At 45.0% G+C, this 18,095-nt stretch overlaps 1 pseudogene across 1 annotated transcript; it reads left to right on the top strand.

The window, feature by feature from the left end:
* The first annotated feature begins 432 nt into the window (after positions 1-432).
* On the top strand, positions 433-18,095 carry LOC311100516 (peroxisomal 2,4-dienoyl-CoA reductase [(3E)-enoyl-CoA-producing]-like; annotated as a pseudogene). The gene is made up of 9 exons: positions 433-534; positions 4,563-4,625; positions 11,951-12,004; positions 12,113-12,248; positions 12,444-12,564; positions 15,581-15,672; positions 15,874-15,971; positions 16,327-16,499; positions 18,028-18,095. The product of its transcript is annotated as a peroxisomal 2,4-dienoyl-CoA reductase [(3E)-enoyl-CoA-producing]-like (transcript).

The raw sequence follows: 18,095 nt of genomic DNA, 5'->3' as shown, positions 1-18,095 counted from the left end.
TAAAGACGACCGGCCTCTCAAGGCCAGGCCGTGACAGCCTACTCTATTTATTTCTCAACTTTCCTAATATTAAGCACATTATTGTTATCTTTACAACAGGAGTATAGCCTACCTGGCTGGCATGAAAATAAACCACGGGAAAAACGTCCTCCATTCGCTATTTAAGTGCATAGATGACATGTATTTTTTCCCCTGCCCCTGTTTCGAGACAGGTGCATTATAATGGTCCATTCTAAATCAAAACACATTTCACACAGTGCATCCGGTCATCGAGAGATGTGTCGGTGTCATTGCACAGCATGCATCTTCCACTGCAGTCTGCAATGCATCATATATCCCAGCGATAGCTACATAGGAAACATCACAACATTTGTGCCTTTAAAGTGCCTAATGTCTTTCATTTTTGTTCCAGCCAGGCTCCTTTGGATCAGTATGGCAGAGCCACAGAGGGTGGGAGATTTGCCAGAGGATGTAGACACAGATGACTGCATGACTGCGTACACTCACATTTGCAGTCCAGATTTGCTCAAGCGAGTGGAAATACAACCTACATGTACCAACTCTACTTGAGCTGTGCATTGTCACTTGGAACAAACCAGTAGCCCTTGATCATGACTCTCAGTTCCATTACATTACACATAAATCATTGGACGAAGGCGTCTTCTCTGTACGGGGGAGTTTTGTTAAGAGCCCCTACCCTCTAATCTTAACATTAACATGCATCCCTTGCGGTACAGTTTTGGAAGCATAAGGACCTTATCTTTCATATCAACGATAAATAATTTTCAAAAAAACAAAAGTTAAATTGATACCCTCCTTGATAGGGTTAGGGTTAGTGTTCCCACTCGGCCATATCTCCATGTTACAGTGCTTGTTTACGGAAGAAAAGAGGCGACCACCTGTACTAACTAGCTGTCTAGCATGCTCCGAACACCTGTGTGTAAGCGTAACTCAGCAGAACTCTGGAAGTGTATGTTTGTTGGATGGAGGCACCCATTGCTGTATGGATCTGTGCAAAACTGCTACAGTAAGTATATCTTTTTTATTTGAAGGATTCTTTCTCGCTGATGAAAGATGAGGGCCATACGTTTTGAAAACCAGATCGCAAGCGATGATTATTGATGTTTCTAAACGTTAAAACACAGCGTCGGGATTGTAGTTCACATGAGGTAGTCGTGGGCGAAGCTAATGGTTGAGAACTGTAGGGCAGCAGTTCCCAAATTAGGTGTTGCGACCGCATGTGGGGTCGCCTGATATGAAAATGGGGTTGCGGGAGAATTTCCTAAATCCTTAAAAAATAAAACAAAAATAAAAAAATATATAGATGTTATAATATTGTCTTTGTATCTCAAAATCATTGTAATGTGGTTAACCTTAAAAATCTAAATGAAAGTTATTCAAATCTAAAAGATACAATTCAACCAGAGAGTATCCTTAGATGATGGCGAAAGGCAGCACTTGACCGTTGCACTTCAATCATTCCCACAGATACGCTATGAAACCATAACAGAGACTTTGATATTACCGGCCGCAATTGATATTGTGAAAATTATGTGTGGGGAGGCAAAGGCACAGAAACTCACATCAATACCGTTGTCAGATAACACTGTTAAACAAAAAATTGATGCTATTGCTAGAGTGATTTTCTGTTTCTGCTCTCCTATAAACCAATTTCGGTGTTCATGCAAGTGACTGATTGAACGAATCCTCACTATCAGTATCTGCAATTTTGCAGTACGCCCAGAACCTTGTTTAGAGAAAGGGATATCACAGTTTCAAGGTCTCAGCTTGGAGAGAAGAAGCCTCGTGAGGTATTGGTCTGTCACATGAATGACCCAGTACTGGTCATCACATGAATTCAGCAAACATGAATTATGAAAGATGAATAAGCTAAATCATGCAAATATAACTTGTCAGTATATAAGGGAACTAACTGGACTGCCCCGTTAGCGCTCCTGACAGATGTTTACTATGGCGCATCAAGTTTGTTGAAACCTCTCCAGCGCTGATAACAAAAAATGATTGATTGATTTCGAGTGTCCCTGTGTAGGAATTTCCACAACAATTTGTCGTCAACGAAGAGGATGATTGATTCTGCCTGCGGAGCTTTCAAGTGGGGGTCTGCGACGGTGGTGCATTTTATGAAGCGTGAGGGAAATTCTCGTCTGACCAAAAGACTACGAGAGCCGCCCAGACCAGACCCTTAATGTGAGCTGCCCAGGAGGAGAAACATCATCTGCGAACAATTGAGGGACGGCAACTGATTTCAGTAAGTCAATTTAAATGAATTTGTATTTTGAAAATATACAGTGGGGAGAATAAGTATTTGATACACTGCCGATTTTGCAGGTTTTCCTACTTACAAAGCATGTAGAGGTCTGTAATTTTTATCATAGGTACACTTCAACTGTGAAGTCACATTGTATGATTTTTAAGTAATTAATTTGCATTTTATTGCATGACATAAGTATTTGATACATCAGAAAAGCATAACTTAATATTTGGTACAGAAACCTTTGTTTGCAGTTACAGAGATCATACGTTTCCTGTAGGTCTTGACCAGGTTTGCACACACTGCAGCAGGGATTTTGGCCCACTCCTCCATACAGACCTTCCTCAGATCCTTCAGGTTTCGGGGCTGTCGCTGGGCAGTACGGACTTTCAGCTCCCTTCCAAAGATTTTCTATTGGGTTCAGGCCTGGAGACTGGCTAGGCCACTCCAGGACCTTGAGATGCTTCTCACGGAGCCACTCCTTAGTTGCCCTGGCTGTGTGTTTCGGGTCGTTGTCATGCTGGAAGACCCAGCCACGACCCATCTTCAATGCTCTTACTGAGGGATGGAGGTTGTTGGCCAAGATCTCGCGATACATGGCCCCATCCATGCTCCCCTCAATACGGTGCAGTCGTCCTGTCCCCTTTGCAGAAAAGCATCCCCAAAGAATGATGTTTCCACCTCCATGCTTCACGGTTGGGATGGTGTTCTTGGGGTTGTACTCATCCTTCTTCTTTCTCCAAACACGGCGAGTGGAGTTTAGACCAAAAAGCTCTATTTTTGTCTCATCAGACCACATTACCTTCTCCCATTCCTCCTCTGGATCATCCAGATGGTCATTGGCAAACTTCAGACGGGCCTGGACATGCACTGGCTTGAGCAGGGGGACCTTGCGTGCGCTGCAGGATTTTAATCCATGACGGCGTAGTGTGTTACTAATGGTTTTCTTTGAGACTGTGGTCCCAGCTCTCTTCAGGTCATTGACCAGGTCCTGCCGTGTAGTTCTGGGCTGATGCCTCACCTTCCTCATGATCATTGATGCCCCACAAGGTGAGATCTTGCATGGAGCCACAGACCGAGGGTGATTGACCGTCATCTTGAACTTCTTCAATTTTCTAATAATTGCGCCAACAGTTTTTGCCTTCTCACCAAGCTGCTAACCAATTGTCCTGTAGCCCATCCCAGCCTTGTGCAGGTCTACAATTTTATCCCTGATGTCCTTACACAGCTCTCTAGTCTTGGCCATTGTGGAGAGGTTGGAGTCTGTTTGATTGAGCGTGTGGACAGGTGTCTTTTATACAGGTAACGAGTTCAAACAGGTGCAGTTAATACAGGTCATGAGTGGAGAACAGGAGGGCTTCTTAAAGAAAAACTAACAGGTCTGTGAGAGACGGAATTCTTACTGGTTGGTAGGTGATGAAATACTTATGTCATGCAATAAAATGCAAATTAATTAATTAAAAATCATACAATGTGATTTTCTGGATTTTTGTTTTAGATTCCGTCTCTCACAGTTGAAGTATACCTATGATAAAAATGACAGACCTCTACATGCTTTGTAAGTAGGAAAACCTGCAAAATCGGCAGTGTATCAAATACTTGTTCTCCCCACTGTATGTGGAATGGTATCAAATACATCAAACACATGGCTTCCATGTGTTTGATGCCATTCCATTAACTCTGTTCCAGTCATTATTATGAGCCGTCCTCCCCTCAGCAGCCTTCACTGACATGTACTGATGTATATGTGTATGGTACCTGTTAGATATTGGGGGCATCCTGGGATGTGCTTTTGTATGTTATTCCTGTAAGAGCAGGTTATCTACCATGCTCTAATGGTCACATTAACTCCCTGCTAATTCAGTTATTTCCATGCTAACAGACGAATCACAAATCTACAGCCATCAACATACTGTTGTCCTGTACATCTAATGTGCTTCCTTCTGTCTATCGTCAGGTACTTACATTTATTGTATTTTGTAATATCTTTGCCATTGTTATGTTTGATTACAAAATACCCAGTCTGATATTGACATGCAAGCGACGAATCACGAATCTACAGCCATCAACATACTGTTGTCCTGCACATCTAATGTGCTTCCTTGTGTCTATCGTCAGAATAAACACCAATCAACTGGGCTCGCTGGCTGGACAGTCCTTTCTTTAAAAACACAACGCAAGAGAGTTACAAAGTACGATCACATCTGTTACACTTGACAAACAAACATTGTGCCCTCTGTATATTACCAGTACTGAACATAATTTTTTTACAATATCTTTCCACAGAGACCAAGTAGCATTAATAACTGGAGGGGGATATGGAATTGAACTACGCATAGCTGAAGTGCTCACTGTACCTGTAGTGCCCGACGTACTCCCCTATGCTCCCTGAGACTGTACTTTAACCATATGGTTGTGATATCACAGCCTGTGTCTGCCTATCTTCTCACCTCTGACTTAAGACATTGAATGGGGCCTGTCAACTTTGACCTCTTGGTACTTCACGTGTAGGATAGGAGAGGAAGTGGAGATGTAGGTCTAGGAGAGGAGGATGTTGTGAAGTTGTGTTGTGAATACTGTTAAGACACTAAGTACAGTGAGGAAAAAAATATTTGATCCCCTGCTGATTTTGTACGTTTGCCCACTGACAAAGAGATGATCAGTCTAAACTTTTAATGGTAGGTTTATTTGAACAGTGAGAGACAGAACAACAACAAAAAAATCCATAAAAACGCATGTCAAAAATGTTATAAATTGATTTGCATTTTAATGAGGGAAATAAGTATTTGACCCCTCTGCAAAACAGATCTTCTCCAAGTCATTAAGGTTTCAAGGCTGACGTTTGGCAACTCGAACCTTCAGCTCCCCCCACAGATTTTCTATGGGATTAAGGTCTGGAGACTGGCTAGGCCACTCCAGGACCTTAATGTGCTTCTTCTTGAGCCACTCCTTTGTTGCCTTGGCTATGTGTTTTGGGTCATTGTCATGCTGGAATACCCATCCACGACCCATTTTCAATGCCCTGGCTGAGGGAAGGAGGTTCTCACCCAAGATTTGACAGTACATGGCCCCGTCCATCATTCCTTTGATGCGGTGAAGTTGTCCTGTCCCCTTAGCAGAAAAACACCCCCAAAGCATAATGTTTCCACCTCCATGTTTGACGGTGGGGATGGTGTTCTTGGGGTCATAGGCAGCATTCCTCCTCCTCCAAACACGGCGAGTTGAGTTGATGCCAAAGAGCTCGATTTTGGTCTCATCTGACCACAACACTTTCACCCAGTTCTCCTCTGAATCATTCAGATGTTCATTGGCAAACTTCAGACGGGCCTGTATATGTGCTTTCTTGAGCAGGGGGACCTTGCGGGCACTGCAGGATTTCAGTCCTTCACGGCGTAGTGTGTTACCAATTGTTTTCTTGGTGACTATGGTCCCAGCTGCCTTGAGATCATTGACAAGATCCTCCCGTGTAGTTCTGGGCTGATTCCTCACTGTTCTCATGATTATTGCAACTCTACGAGGTGAGATCTTGCATGGAGCCCCAGGCCGAGGGAGATTGACAGTGCTTTTGTGTTTCTTCCATTTGCGAAAAATCGCACCAACTGTTGTCACCTTCTCACCAAGCTGCTTGCCGATGGTCTTGTAGCCCATTCCAGCCTTGTGTAGGTCTACAATCTTGTCCCTGACATCCTTGGAGAGCTCTTTGGTCTTGGCCATGTTGGAGAGCTTGGAATCTGATTGATTGATTGCTTCTGTGGACAGGTGTCTTTTATACAGGTAACAAACTGAGATTAGGAGCACTCCCTTTGAGAGTGTGCTCCTAATCTCAGCTCGTTACCTGTATAAAAGACACCTGGGAGCCAGAAATCTTTCTGATTGAGAGGGGGTCAAATACTTATTTCCCTAATTAAAATGCAAATACATTTATAACATTTTTGACATGCGTTTTTCTGGATTTTCTTGTTGTTATTCTGTCTCTCACTGTTCAAATAAACCTACCATTAAAATTATAGACTGATCATTTCTTTGTCAGTGGGCAAACGTACAAAATCAGCAGGGGATCAAATACTTTTTTCCCTCACTGTATGTCCCTGCACCTCTCACCCATCATTTATCACTTTCCCATCGCCTTGTACCCTGCGTACACCTGGGACTTCTCACCTTACGCCACTGTGTTCCACCTATGCCCTACTTGTGTCATCCACAAATCACAATTAGAGACAACTCAAACATGTCATCACACACAGAACATCTTGCCCCTCACCCCTAACCTCTCACCTGTCATCAATCACATTATTTTATAAAGCCCTTTTTACATCAGCAGATGTCACAAAGTGTTATACAGAAACCCAGCCTAAAACCCCAAACAGCAAGCAATGCAGATGTAGAAGCACGGTGGCTATGAAAAACTCCCTAGAAAGGCAGGAACCTAGGAAGAAACCTAGAGAGGAACCAGGCTCTGAGGGGTGGCCAGTCCTCTTCTGGCTGTGCCAGGTGGAGATTATAAGAGTACATGGCCATTAAGGCCAGATTGTTCTTCAAGATGTTCAAACGTTCATAGATGACCAGCAGGGTAAAATAATAATCACAGTGGTTGTAGAGGGTGCAACAGGTCAGTACCTCAGGAGTAAATGTCAGTTGGCTTTTCATAGCCAAGCATTCAGAGGTCGAGACAGCAGGTGCGGTAGAGAGAGAGAGAGAGATCGAAAACATCAGGTCCGGAACAAGGTAGCACGTCCGGTGAACAGGTTAGGGTTCTATAGCCGCAGGCAGAACAGTTGAAACTGGACCAGCAGCACGAACAGGTGGACTGGGGACTGCCAGGAGTCATCAGGCCAGGTAGTCCCGAGGCATGATACTAAGGCTCAGGTACTCCGGGAAGGGAGGGAGCATACTTAAATTCACACAGGACACCAGATAAGACAGGAGAATTACACCAGATGTAACAGACTGACCCTACCCACCCAGCACATAGACTATTGCAGCATAGGTACCCACCCACTTTGCCAAAGCACAGCCCCCACACCACTAGAGGGATATCAACAGACCACCAATTTACTACCCTGAGTCAAGGTTGAGTATAGCCCATGAAGATCTCCACCGCACAAGCCCAAGCGGGCGCAAAACTGGACAGGAAGATTACGTCTGTGACTCAACCCACTCATGTGACGGCATGGAAGAGCACTAGTAAGCCAATGCCTCAGCCCCCGTAATAGGGTCAGAGGCAGATAATCCCAGTGTAGAGAGGGGAGACGGCCAGGCAGAGACAGCAAGGGCGGTTTGTTGCTCCAGTGCCTTGCCGTTCACCTTCGCACCCCTGGGCCAGACTACACTCAATCACAGGACCTACTGAAGAGATGAGTCTTCAGTAAAGACTTAAAGGTTGAGACCGAGTCTGTGTCTCTCACATGGATAGGCAGACCATTCCATAAATATTTAGCTCTATAGGAGAAAGCACTGCCTCCAGCTGTTTGCTTAGAAATTCTAGGGACATTAAGGAGGCCTGCGTCTTGTGAACGTAGCGTACGTGTAGGTATGTATGGCAGGACCAAATCGGAGACATAGGTAGGAGCAAGCCCATGTAATGCTTTGTAGGTTAGCAGTAAAACCTTGAAATCAGCCCTTGCCTTAACAGGAAGCCAGAGGCTAGCACTGGAGTAATATGATCACATATTTTGGTTCTAGTTAAGATTCTAGCAGCCGTGTTTAGCACTAACTGAAGTTTATTTAGTGCTTTATCCGGGTAGCCGGAGAGTAGAGCATTGCAGTAGTCTAATCTAGAAGTGACAAAAGCATGGATTAGCTTTTCTGCATCATTTTTGGACAAAAAGTTTCTGATTGTTGCAATGTTACGAAGATAGAAAAAAGCGGTCCTTGAAATATTCTTTATATGTTCGTCAAAAGAGAGATCAGAGTCCAGAGTAACGCCGAGGTCTTTGTTTCTTGGGACCTAGAACCAGCATCTGTAAAACATTTGCCGCCATCCACTTCCTTATGTCTGAAACACAGGCTTCCAGGTTAGGCAATTTTGGGGCTTCACCATGTTTCATCGAAATCTATAGCTCTGTGTCGTCCGCATAGCAGTGAAAGTTGACATTGTGTTTCCGAATGACATCACCAAGAGGTAGAATATATAGTGAAAACAATAGTGGTCCTAAAACGGAACCTTGAGGAACACTGAAACTTACAATTGATTTGTCAGAGGACAAACCATCAACAGAAACGAACTAATATCTTTCCGACAGATAAGATCTAAACCAGGCAAGAACTTGTCCGTGTAGACCAATTAGGGTTTCTAACCTCTCCAAAAGAATGTGGTGATCGATGGTGTCAAACGCAGCACTAAGGTCTAGGAGCACGAGGACAGATGCAGAGCCTTGGTCTGACGCCATTAAAAGGTAATTTACCACCTTCACAAGTGCAGTCTCAGTGCTATGATGGGGTCTAAAACCAGACTGAAGCATTTCGTATACATTATTTCTCTTCAGGAAGGCAGTGAGTTTCTGCACAACAGCTTTTTCATTAATTTATTTAGAGGAATGGGAGATTCGATATAGGCCGATTGTTTTTTTTACATTTTCCGCGTCAAGGTTTCACTTTTTCAAGAGAGCCTTTATTACTGCCACTTTTAGTGAGTTTGGTACACATCTGGTGGCTAGGGAGCCATTTATTATGTTCAACATAGGAGGGCCATGCACAGGAAGTAGCTCTTTCAGTAGTTTAGTTGGAATAGGGTCCAGTATGCAGCTTGAGGGTTTATAGGCCATTACTATTTTCATGAATGTGTCAAGAGATACAGGATTAAAAAACTTGAGTGTCTTCATTGATCCTAGGTCCTGGCAGTTCTGTGCAGACTGAGCTTTGGAGAAATACGCAGGTTCAAAGAGGAGTCAGTAATTTGCTTTCTAATGATCATGATCTTTTCATCGAAGAAGTTCATGAATTCATCACTGCTGAAGTGAAAGCCATCCTCTCTTGTTGAATGCTGGCTTTTAGTTAGCTTTGCGACAGTATCAAAAATACATTTTGGATTGTTCTTATTCTCCTCAATTAGGTTGGAAAAATAGGATGATTGAGCAGCAGTGAGGGCTCTTCGATATTGCACGGTACTGTCTTTCCAAGCTAGTCAGAAGACTTCCAGTTTGGTGGAGCGCCATTTACATTCCAATTTTCTGGAAGATTGCTTCAGGGCTCTGGTATTTTCTGTATACCAGGGAGCAAATTTCTTGTGACAAATGTGTTTTGTTTTTAGGGGTGTGACTGCATCTAGGGTATTACGCAAGGTTAAATTTAGATCCTCAGTTAGTTGGTTAGCTGATTTTTGTACTCTGTTGTCCTTGGGTAGGTGGAGGGAGTCTGGCAGGGCATCTAGGAATCTTTGAGTTGTCCAAGAATTTATAGCACGGCTTTTGATGATCCTTGGTTGGGGTCTGAGCAGATTATTTGTTGCGATTGGAAACATAATAAAATGGTGGTCCGATAGTCCAGGATTATGAGGAAAAACATTTAGATCACAATATTTATTCCATGGGTGTTACGCCCTGACATAGAGTTCGCTAGTTGGTTTGGTCAGGGTGTGAATATCTATGTGATGTGAATATCTATGTTTGGTATTTCTATGTTGACCGGGTGTGGTTCCCAATCAGAGGCAGCTGTCGATCGTTGTCTCTGATTGGGGATCATACTTAGGTAGCCATTTTGCCTACCTATGTTGTGGGATCTTGACTCTTGTTTGGCTTGTAGCCATTGTGAGCGGCACGTTACGTTGCATTTGTTGTTTTGTCGTGTGTTAACTTAGTGAATAAACATGTATGCATTCCACGCTGCGCCTTGGTCCAATCCTGTACTCAACGAGCGTGACAATGGGACAAAGCTAGATCCAGGATATGACTGTGGCAATGAGTAGGTCTGGAGACATGTTGGACAAAACCCACTGAGTCGGTGATGGCTCCGAAAGCCACCAACAATGTGAATATTATCTGCCATGACTACAAGGTCCGATAGGAATTCAGGGAACTCAGTGAGGAACCCTGTATACGGCCCAGGAGGCCTGTAAACAGTAGCTATAAAAAGTGATTGAGTAGGCTGCATAGATTTCATGACTAGAAGCTCAAAAGACGAAAACACCGGGAAAAAAGATTGTACATTGAAATTTGCAGTCATAAATTTTAGCAACACCTCCACCTTTGCGGGATGCGCGGGGGATATGGTCACTAGTGTAACCAGGAGGAGAGGCCTCATTTAATACAGTCAATTCATCAGGCTTGAGCCATGTTTCAGTCAGGCCAATCACATCCAGATTATGATCAGTGACTATGACTGCCTTGGAAGTGAGGGATCTAACATTAAGTAGCCCTATTTTGAGATGTGAGATATCACAATCTCTTTCAATAATGACAGGAATGGAGGAGGTCTTTATTCCAGTGAGATTGCTAAGGCGAACACCGCCATGTTTAGTTTTGCTCAACCTAGATCGAGGCACAGACACGGTCTCAATGGGGATAGCTGAGCTGACTACACTGACTGTGCTAGTGGCAGACTCCACTAAGCTGGCAGGCTGGCTAACAGCCTGCTGCCTGGCCTGCACACTATCTCATTGTGGAGCTAGAGGATTTAGAGCCCTGTCTATGTTGATAGATAAGATGAGAGCACCCCTCCAGCTAGGATGGAGTCCGTCACTCCTCAGCAGGCCAGGCTTGGTCCTGTTTGTGGGTGAGTCCCCTCTATCTTTTGGGAGGGGCATAAAACAGTTTTCAACCAGCGATTGAGTTGTGAGACTCTGCTGTAGAGCTCATCACTCCCCCTAACTGGGAGGGGGCCAGAGACAATTTCTCGATGCCAACACATCGTTCTAGCTAATTTACACGCTGAAGCTATGTTGCGCTTGGTGACCTCTGACTGTTTCATCCTAACATCGTTGGTGCCGACGTGGATAACAATATCCCTATTCTCTCTACACTCGCCAGTTTTAGCCTTAGCCAGCACCATCTTCAGATTAGCCTTTATGTCGGTAGCCCTGCCCCCTAGTAAACAGTTTATGATTGCTGGATGATTATTTTTAAGTCTAATATTGCGGGTAATGGAGTCGCCAATGACTAGGGTTGGGAGGCTTAACGGGTGGAGGAGAGACCTGAGAAGGCTCAGCCTCTGACTAGTTGCTTAATGGGGAGAACCGGTTTAAAGTTTCTGTCGGCTGAATGAGCGACACCGGTTGAGAATGCAGACAGCATTTCTTTCCAGAAGCCTTGAGAACATTGTCCGGCTGCGGGTGCGGGTGGATTTATACTACTATCTGTACTTACTGGTGGCACAGACGCTGTTTCATCCTTTCCTACATTTAAATTGCCCTTGCCTAACGATTGCGTCTGAAGCTGTGCTTGCAACACGGCTATCCTCACCATAAGGCGATAGTTCTCCTGTATATTATGAGTACAGTGACTGCAATTGGATGGCATAGTGTTAATGTTACTACTAAGCTTTTTCAGCTGGTGGAGGTCCTGTAGAACCATGTCCAGATAAAGCGTCCAGGGTGAAAAAGTTGAATGAGAAAAGTTGAGCGAGGAAAAAACTAAGACGTTGGTAAATGTATTCAAATTAAAAACCGAAAAGTTTGGCAGATAGCCAAGTTGCAACAAACAGCACAGAGACAAGTGGCACAAGTCCGGAAGTGACATCTCTTTCAGGCACGGCTGTGACACAGTGATCGCCAGCAGAAACATGGAAAAGATTACGGATATTATGTAATAAGTAGACCAAACAAAAAACAATGTTGATTTTATGCTGAATAAACTTTAAATAAATGTTGATTTATAATTCTGATGTATAATCTGTGTTTTCTTCCAGGCTACTAAGTAGCTGATGGCAGCGACGGGACGCCACTGTCTCCCTCTGACCATTGACGTGCGACAGACGCAGACCATCTCCGCTGCAGTGGACGAGATGCTGAAGGAGCCTGGAAGGATTGATGTCCTCATTAATAGTATGTAGAACACACGTGTGCACAGACAGACATGCACACACACACATTTCAATCTTGGTTTAGTTTTAGTCTTTCTTAATCTGAACTTACTCTGCATTTTTACATGTTCATTTTAATACCCTATTTCTAATGGAAACGTGTTTAACATTGGTTGTTTGAAATATGTAAGTAACTGTCTAGCACTCAATTTTATAGATGCTGTAGGAAACGTCCTGTGCCTTGCTCCCTCTCCTTCAATGCCTTCAAGACAGTCCTGGAGATTGACACCATGGGTACGTTTTACACCAGCAAGGTGGTCTATGAGAAGTGGTTCAAGGTACAGCACACTCAGTATGCACTGAGATTTTTCAATCAATGTCACGATCATCGGATATAGAGGACCAAGGCGCAGCGTGGAAGGTGAACATACTTATTTATTAAATGATACACGGACAAAACAACATATCAATACGTGACGTCCACAGGTGCAAAACACAAACCAACACGGAACAAGATCCCACAAACACTGTGGGAAAAACCACCTGACTAAATATGGTTCTCAATCAGAGACAACCAGCAACAGCTGATACTCGTTGCCTCTGATTGAGAACCACTCTGGCCAACATAGATATACAAACACTAGACTAGACACAACGAGCACAAAACAAACTCTACACACCCTGGCTCAACTTAAAAGAGTCCCTAGAGCCAGGGCGTGACAGTACCCCCCCCTAAAGGCGCGGACTGCGACCGCGCCTAAACATCACCGAACAGGGGAGGGCTGGGTGGGCATTCCTCCTCGGAGGCGGTTCCGGCTCCGGGCTTGACCACCACCCTCTACTAACCCCCCCGTAGTGCCCCTGGTCTGGTCTAGCCCCACTGGCTGGAGCTGGACTGGACTTCGGTGGAGCGGATTGCTCAGGCTCCGGTGTGGAGCAGCTGACCGGTACCTGACCAGGCACCGGTGAAACGGGCACGGGCTGGCGATGCGCACCACAGGTTTGGTGCGGGGAGCAGGAACAGGCCGGACCAGGCTGGCGACGCGCACCATTGGCTTGGTGCGGGGAGCAGGAACAGGCCGGGCCGGGCTGGCGACGCGCACCATTGGCTTGGTGCGGGGAGCAGGAACAGGCCGGACCGGGCTGGCGATGCGCACCACAGGTTTGGTGCGGGGAGCAGGAACGGGCCGGGCCGGGCTGGCGACGCGCACCATTGGCTTGGTGCGGGGAACAGGAACAGGCCGGGCCGGGCTGGCGACGCGCACCATAGGCTTGGCGCGATGGACAGGAACAGGCCGGACCGTACTGGGAACACACACCACTGGCCTTACACGGGGATCAGGAACGGGCCGGACCGGACTGGCAACACACTTCAGTACCTCTCGCCGTGCCTCTACATTCTCCTTCCCTCTATACACTAATGGCTCCCGTAACCCAGTGGCCTTCTCTCCTCGTCCACCAACTCGCCCCTTATCTGCCTCCAGTGGCCCCGTCGTCCCTGCCATGTGCCCCCCCCCCTAAAAATTTCTTGGGGGTGCCCCTCGCCTGTCCGACGACTGCCCGGTTGGCACCGCTTCTCCTCTCCTGCCTGGGCACGCTGCTTGGTCCTGTATTGGTGGGATCTTCTGTCATGATCGTCGGATATAGAGGACCAAGGCGCAGCGTGGAAGGTGAACATACTTATTTATTAAATGATACACGGACAAAACAACAAATCGATACGTGACTTCCACAGGTGCAAAACACAAACCAACACGGAACAAGATCCCACAAACACTGTGGGAAAAACCACCTGACTAAATATGGTTCTCAATCAGAGACAACCAGCAACAGCTGATACTCGTTGCCTCTGATTGAGAACCACTCTGGCCAACATAGATATACAAACACTAGACTAGACACAACGAGCACAAAACATAAACTCTACACACCCTGGCTCAACTTAAAAGAGTCCCTAGAGCCAGGGCGTGACAATCAATTTCCTTTAATCTAACTACCTACCTATTTGTGTGACTTGCATGGATATTCCTGTTTGTTTTTCATTGCTGTGCTAATACCTAAAATAGTAATACCTAAAATAGTCATACACTACATGACTAATAGTATGTGGACACCTGCTTGTCGAACATCTCATTCCAAAATCATGGGCATTACTATGGAGTTGGTCCCCCCTTTTCTGCTATAACAGCCTCCACTCTTTTGGGAAGCCTTTCCACAAGATGTTGGAACATTGCTGCGGGGACAGCCACAAGAGCATTAGTGAGGTCGGGCACTGATGTTGGGTGATTAGGCCTGGCTCGCAGTCGGCGTTCCAATTCATCCCAAAGGTGTTCGATGGGGTTGAGGTCAGGGCTCTGTGCAGGCCAGTCAAGTTCTTCCACACCGATCTCGACAAACCATTTCTGTTTGGACCTTGTTTTGTGCACGGGAGCATTGTCATTCTGAAACAGGAAAGGGCCTTCCCCAAACAAAGTTGGAAGCACAGAATCGTCTTGAATGTCATTATATGCTGTAGCTTTAAGATTTCCCTTCACCGGAACTAAGGGGCCTAGCCCAAACCATGAAAAACAGTCGCAGACCATTATTCCTCCTCCACCAAACTTTACAGTTGGCACTATGCATTGAGGTAGGTAGCGTTTTCCTGGAATTTGCCAAAACCAGATTCATCCGTCAGACTGCCAGATGGTGAAGCGTGATTCATCACTCCAGAGAACGCGTTTCCACTGCTCCAGAGTCCAATGGTGGTGAGCTTTACACCACTGCAGCCGACGCTTGTCATTGCACATGGTGATCTTAGGCTTGTGTGCGGCTGCTTGGCCATGGAAACCCATTTCATGAAGATCTCAACAAACAGTTTTTGTGCTGACACTGCTTCCAGAGGCAGTTTGGAACTCAGTAGTGATTGTTTCATCCGAGGACAGAACATTTTTACGCATTACGCGCTTCAGCACTTGGCAGTCCCGCTCTGTGAGCTTGTGTGGCCTACCACTTTGGGGATGAGCCGTTGTTGCTTCTAGACATTTCCACTTCACAATAACAGAACTTACAGTTGACCAGGGCAGATCTAGCAGGGCAGAAATTTGACGAACTGACTTGTTGGAAAGGTGGCATCCTATGACGGAGCCACGTTGAAAGTCACTGAGCTATTCAGTAAGGCCATTCTACTGCCAATGTTTGTCTATGGAGATTGCATGGCGGTGTGCTCGATTGTATACACCTGTCAGCAATGGGTGTGGCTGAAATTGCCGAATCCACTAATTTGAAGGGGTGTCCACATACTTTTGTACATATAGTGTACTTCTGGTATAAATGTATGGATAGATAGAATTGATCATGTCTGATGTTTGCGTTCAGGACCATGGGGGTGCCATTGTGAACATCTGCCACCCTTGGCTACAGGGATCAGGCTCTCCAGGTGCATGCTGGCTCTGCCAAGGCCGCCAACGGTAAAAACATGACTATGTTACAAGTATATGATTGTTACTATATTGTTTTGTATTTATTTGATTCTATGTATTTGGTAGAAATGGCTCTAGTCTTTTAGTTTCACCACTATTTCTCGGATATAACCTAGGAAGCCCACTGATAACTTCCCTTCTCTTTCTTCATCCCACTCCCCTTTTCCTGTCCAAATCTCTCTCCTTCAGATGCCATGACCAAGCACCTGGCCGTTGAGTGGGGACCAAGTGGGTTAACACCCTGGCACCAGGTCCTATTTTGGGCACAGAGGGCTTCCGTAGGCTGGGTAAGGATCTGTGGCTGCCTGGCTGGGATTTGATAAACACGATTGATTTATTAAGCCGTGTGCCAAACTCACACATGGCCACACATACTTTTTAGTAATTAATCTTGCCACTCTTCTCTAACTTTTGTTAAGTAGGTTTTAGTATACACTTGATTAAGTAGGTCTGGGTAATGATGCGTTATTTCTATGCTAGTGAGGTCAAAGTTATCAAGAGCAGAGCCTGAGGAGAGGTAAACTAAATGAAGTCCTCAGTCTCAAGAGCAGAGCCTGAGGAGAGGTAAACTAAATGAAGTCCTCAGTCTCATTTCTCTTTGCCCCAAATTCTGTTTCTCACCCCCCTCTCTCTTGTCCTCAGGTGGCAACAGAGCAGAGAGCATGGATGCCTTCTTATCCATCCCACTGCAGCGGGCAGGCAACAAGATGGAGCTGTTCCTGACCAGCCGCGCCTCCTCCTATTGACGGGCCACATCATGGTGGTGGACGGTGGGAGTTGACTCACCTCGGCCAATGATGTATCCATGCTGCTCGGTACAGATCCCTCTCAATCCACTAAACTCTGACATGGACCCTCCCCCCGTCCCAGGTGTGTAGGACAGGAGAGGAAGTGGAGATGTAGGTCTAGGAGAGGAGGACATTGTGAAGTTGTGTTGTGGATACTGTCAAGACGCTCAGTATAGTGCATTTAACTTTCATCTAGAAATACGTTTTTTTCTGGCGCAGTGGCATAGTTATAGGGGTGGTGTTTTGCCCTGAGTTTGATCTAACTGATTTCCTAATTTGTTCCATTTTCTGCTGTGGCCTTGGATACATTAGATAGAGAAGCATTGACTGTTATTATTTGATATGCAGATACTATTAAATCAAATTGTGTTTATTTTTGTTTCAGGCTATTGGTCATCTTAACTGAAGAAAGACAAGTAGATGGTGAAGATAAAGTGGCAGATTATGAATAATCTGCAACGTATAAATCAAAGGATTTGCCATGTACAATCTTTGAGACTGGAAAGCTACCATAGCTGATAGTGGTTACGAGGAAAATAGGAGGTAAACACTCAAATATTGCCTAAAAAACATTGACCTAAAAATACTTCACATCCACATGTTGAAACTGGATAAATGGTTGGGTTTCAAGTGTTGGGTTAATTTGAGTAAATCCACACCAGTTTTAGATGATAGTTATTCAACAACTACTTTGGATTAAGAATCAAAATGTTGATGAACTCTTATAGTGATTAGTAAAATCGCCTTCTGTAGTATTTCATTGTAAAGCACTTACAATTTCCACATACAAAGTACAGAACTTTCCTAATAAACCTTTTTATAATGACACTTAAAAACTGTGCCTGCATATTGAACATCATAACATTTTCCCAACCTCTTAATCGGCGGTTGCAGTCCCTGAAAGTTATGTACTGAGTTTGAGTATTGATACGGTAGAAAATTACTCCTCCAAGCAAACACTAAGTTTTTACATAGGCCTGCCCTACACTATGTCCATATTGATCAAGATAAAAAGTGAAAGAAACAGTAGCACCAATAGTATAGCCAGAGATTATACAGATTTTGGTGTAGCACCTTTTCTTTCGTTAAATGAATATGCATTAACGCAAACCCACCTGAGGGGGGCGCCAATGTGCAATGCAGTTTAAATTGGCGCCTTTGGTTAGGCTGCAATGTGTGTAGATCAGTGGTAACCAACAATTTTGGGGTACTGTACCCCTGCCTGAAGTACCCCCTCATGCGCGTGCGACCAGCGTGATTCCTAAATGAGGTGTACATTTGACAAAACATTTCTTTACGCACCCAGTCAAGATTGGCAGACTTGTTTTCAATGTCAGGGAAGTAGAAGTTGAGCTCACTGTTGAGTTTGGATAAATGTGAGCTTACTATTTACACCATAGGAGCTCTGTCAACATCACCTGTAAAAAGGTAGGCGTCAAGCTGCTGGAAACAACTTATATTCCCATCTTCACATTTCCTCTCCCAAAGTTAGTTATTCTTCATGAATCCACACACTTTGTCATACATGTAGAATGTGTGTGTCTTTACCTTGCAGAGTTTACTGAACACATCAGCAAGATGGGCAAGGCGGGATCCCCAGTCTGTGTCCACAAGTGGGTGTGA

The sequence above is a fragment of the Coregonus lavaretus genome, assembly GCF_964263955.1.
Source record: "Coregonus lavaretus genome assembly, chromosome: 25".
Lineage (NCBI taxonomy): Eukaryota > Metazoa > Chordata > Actinopteri > Salmoniformes > Salmonidae > Coregonus > Coregonus lavaretus.
Note: the sequence above shows the minus strand (reverse complement) of the source record. Positions and strands in the feature narration are given on the sequence as shown.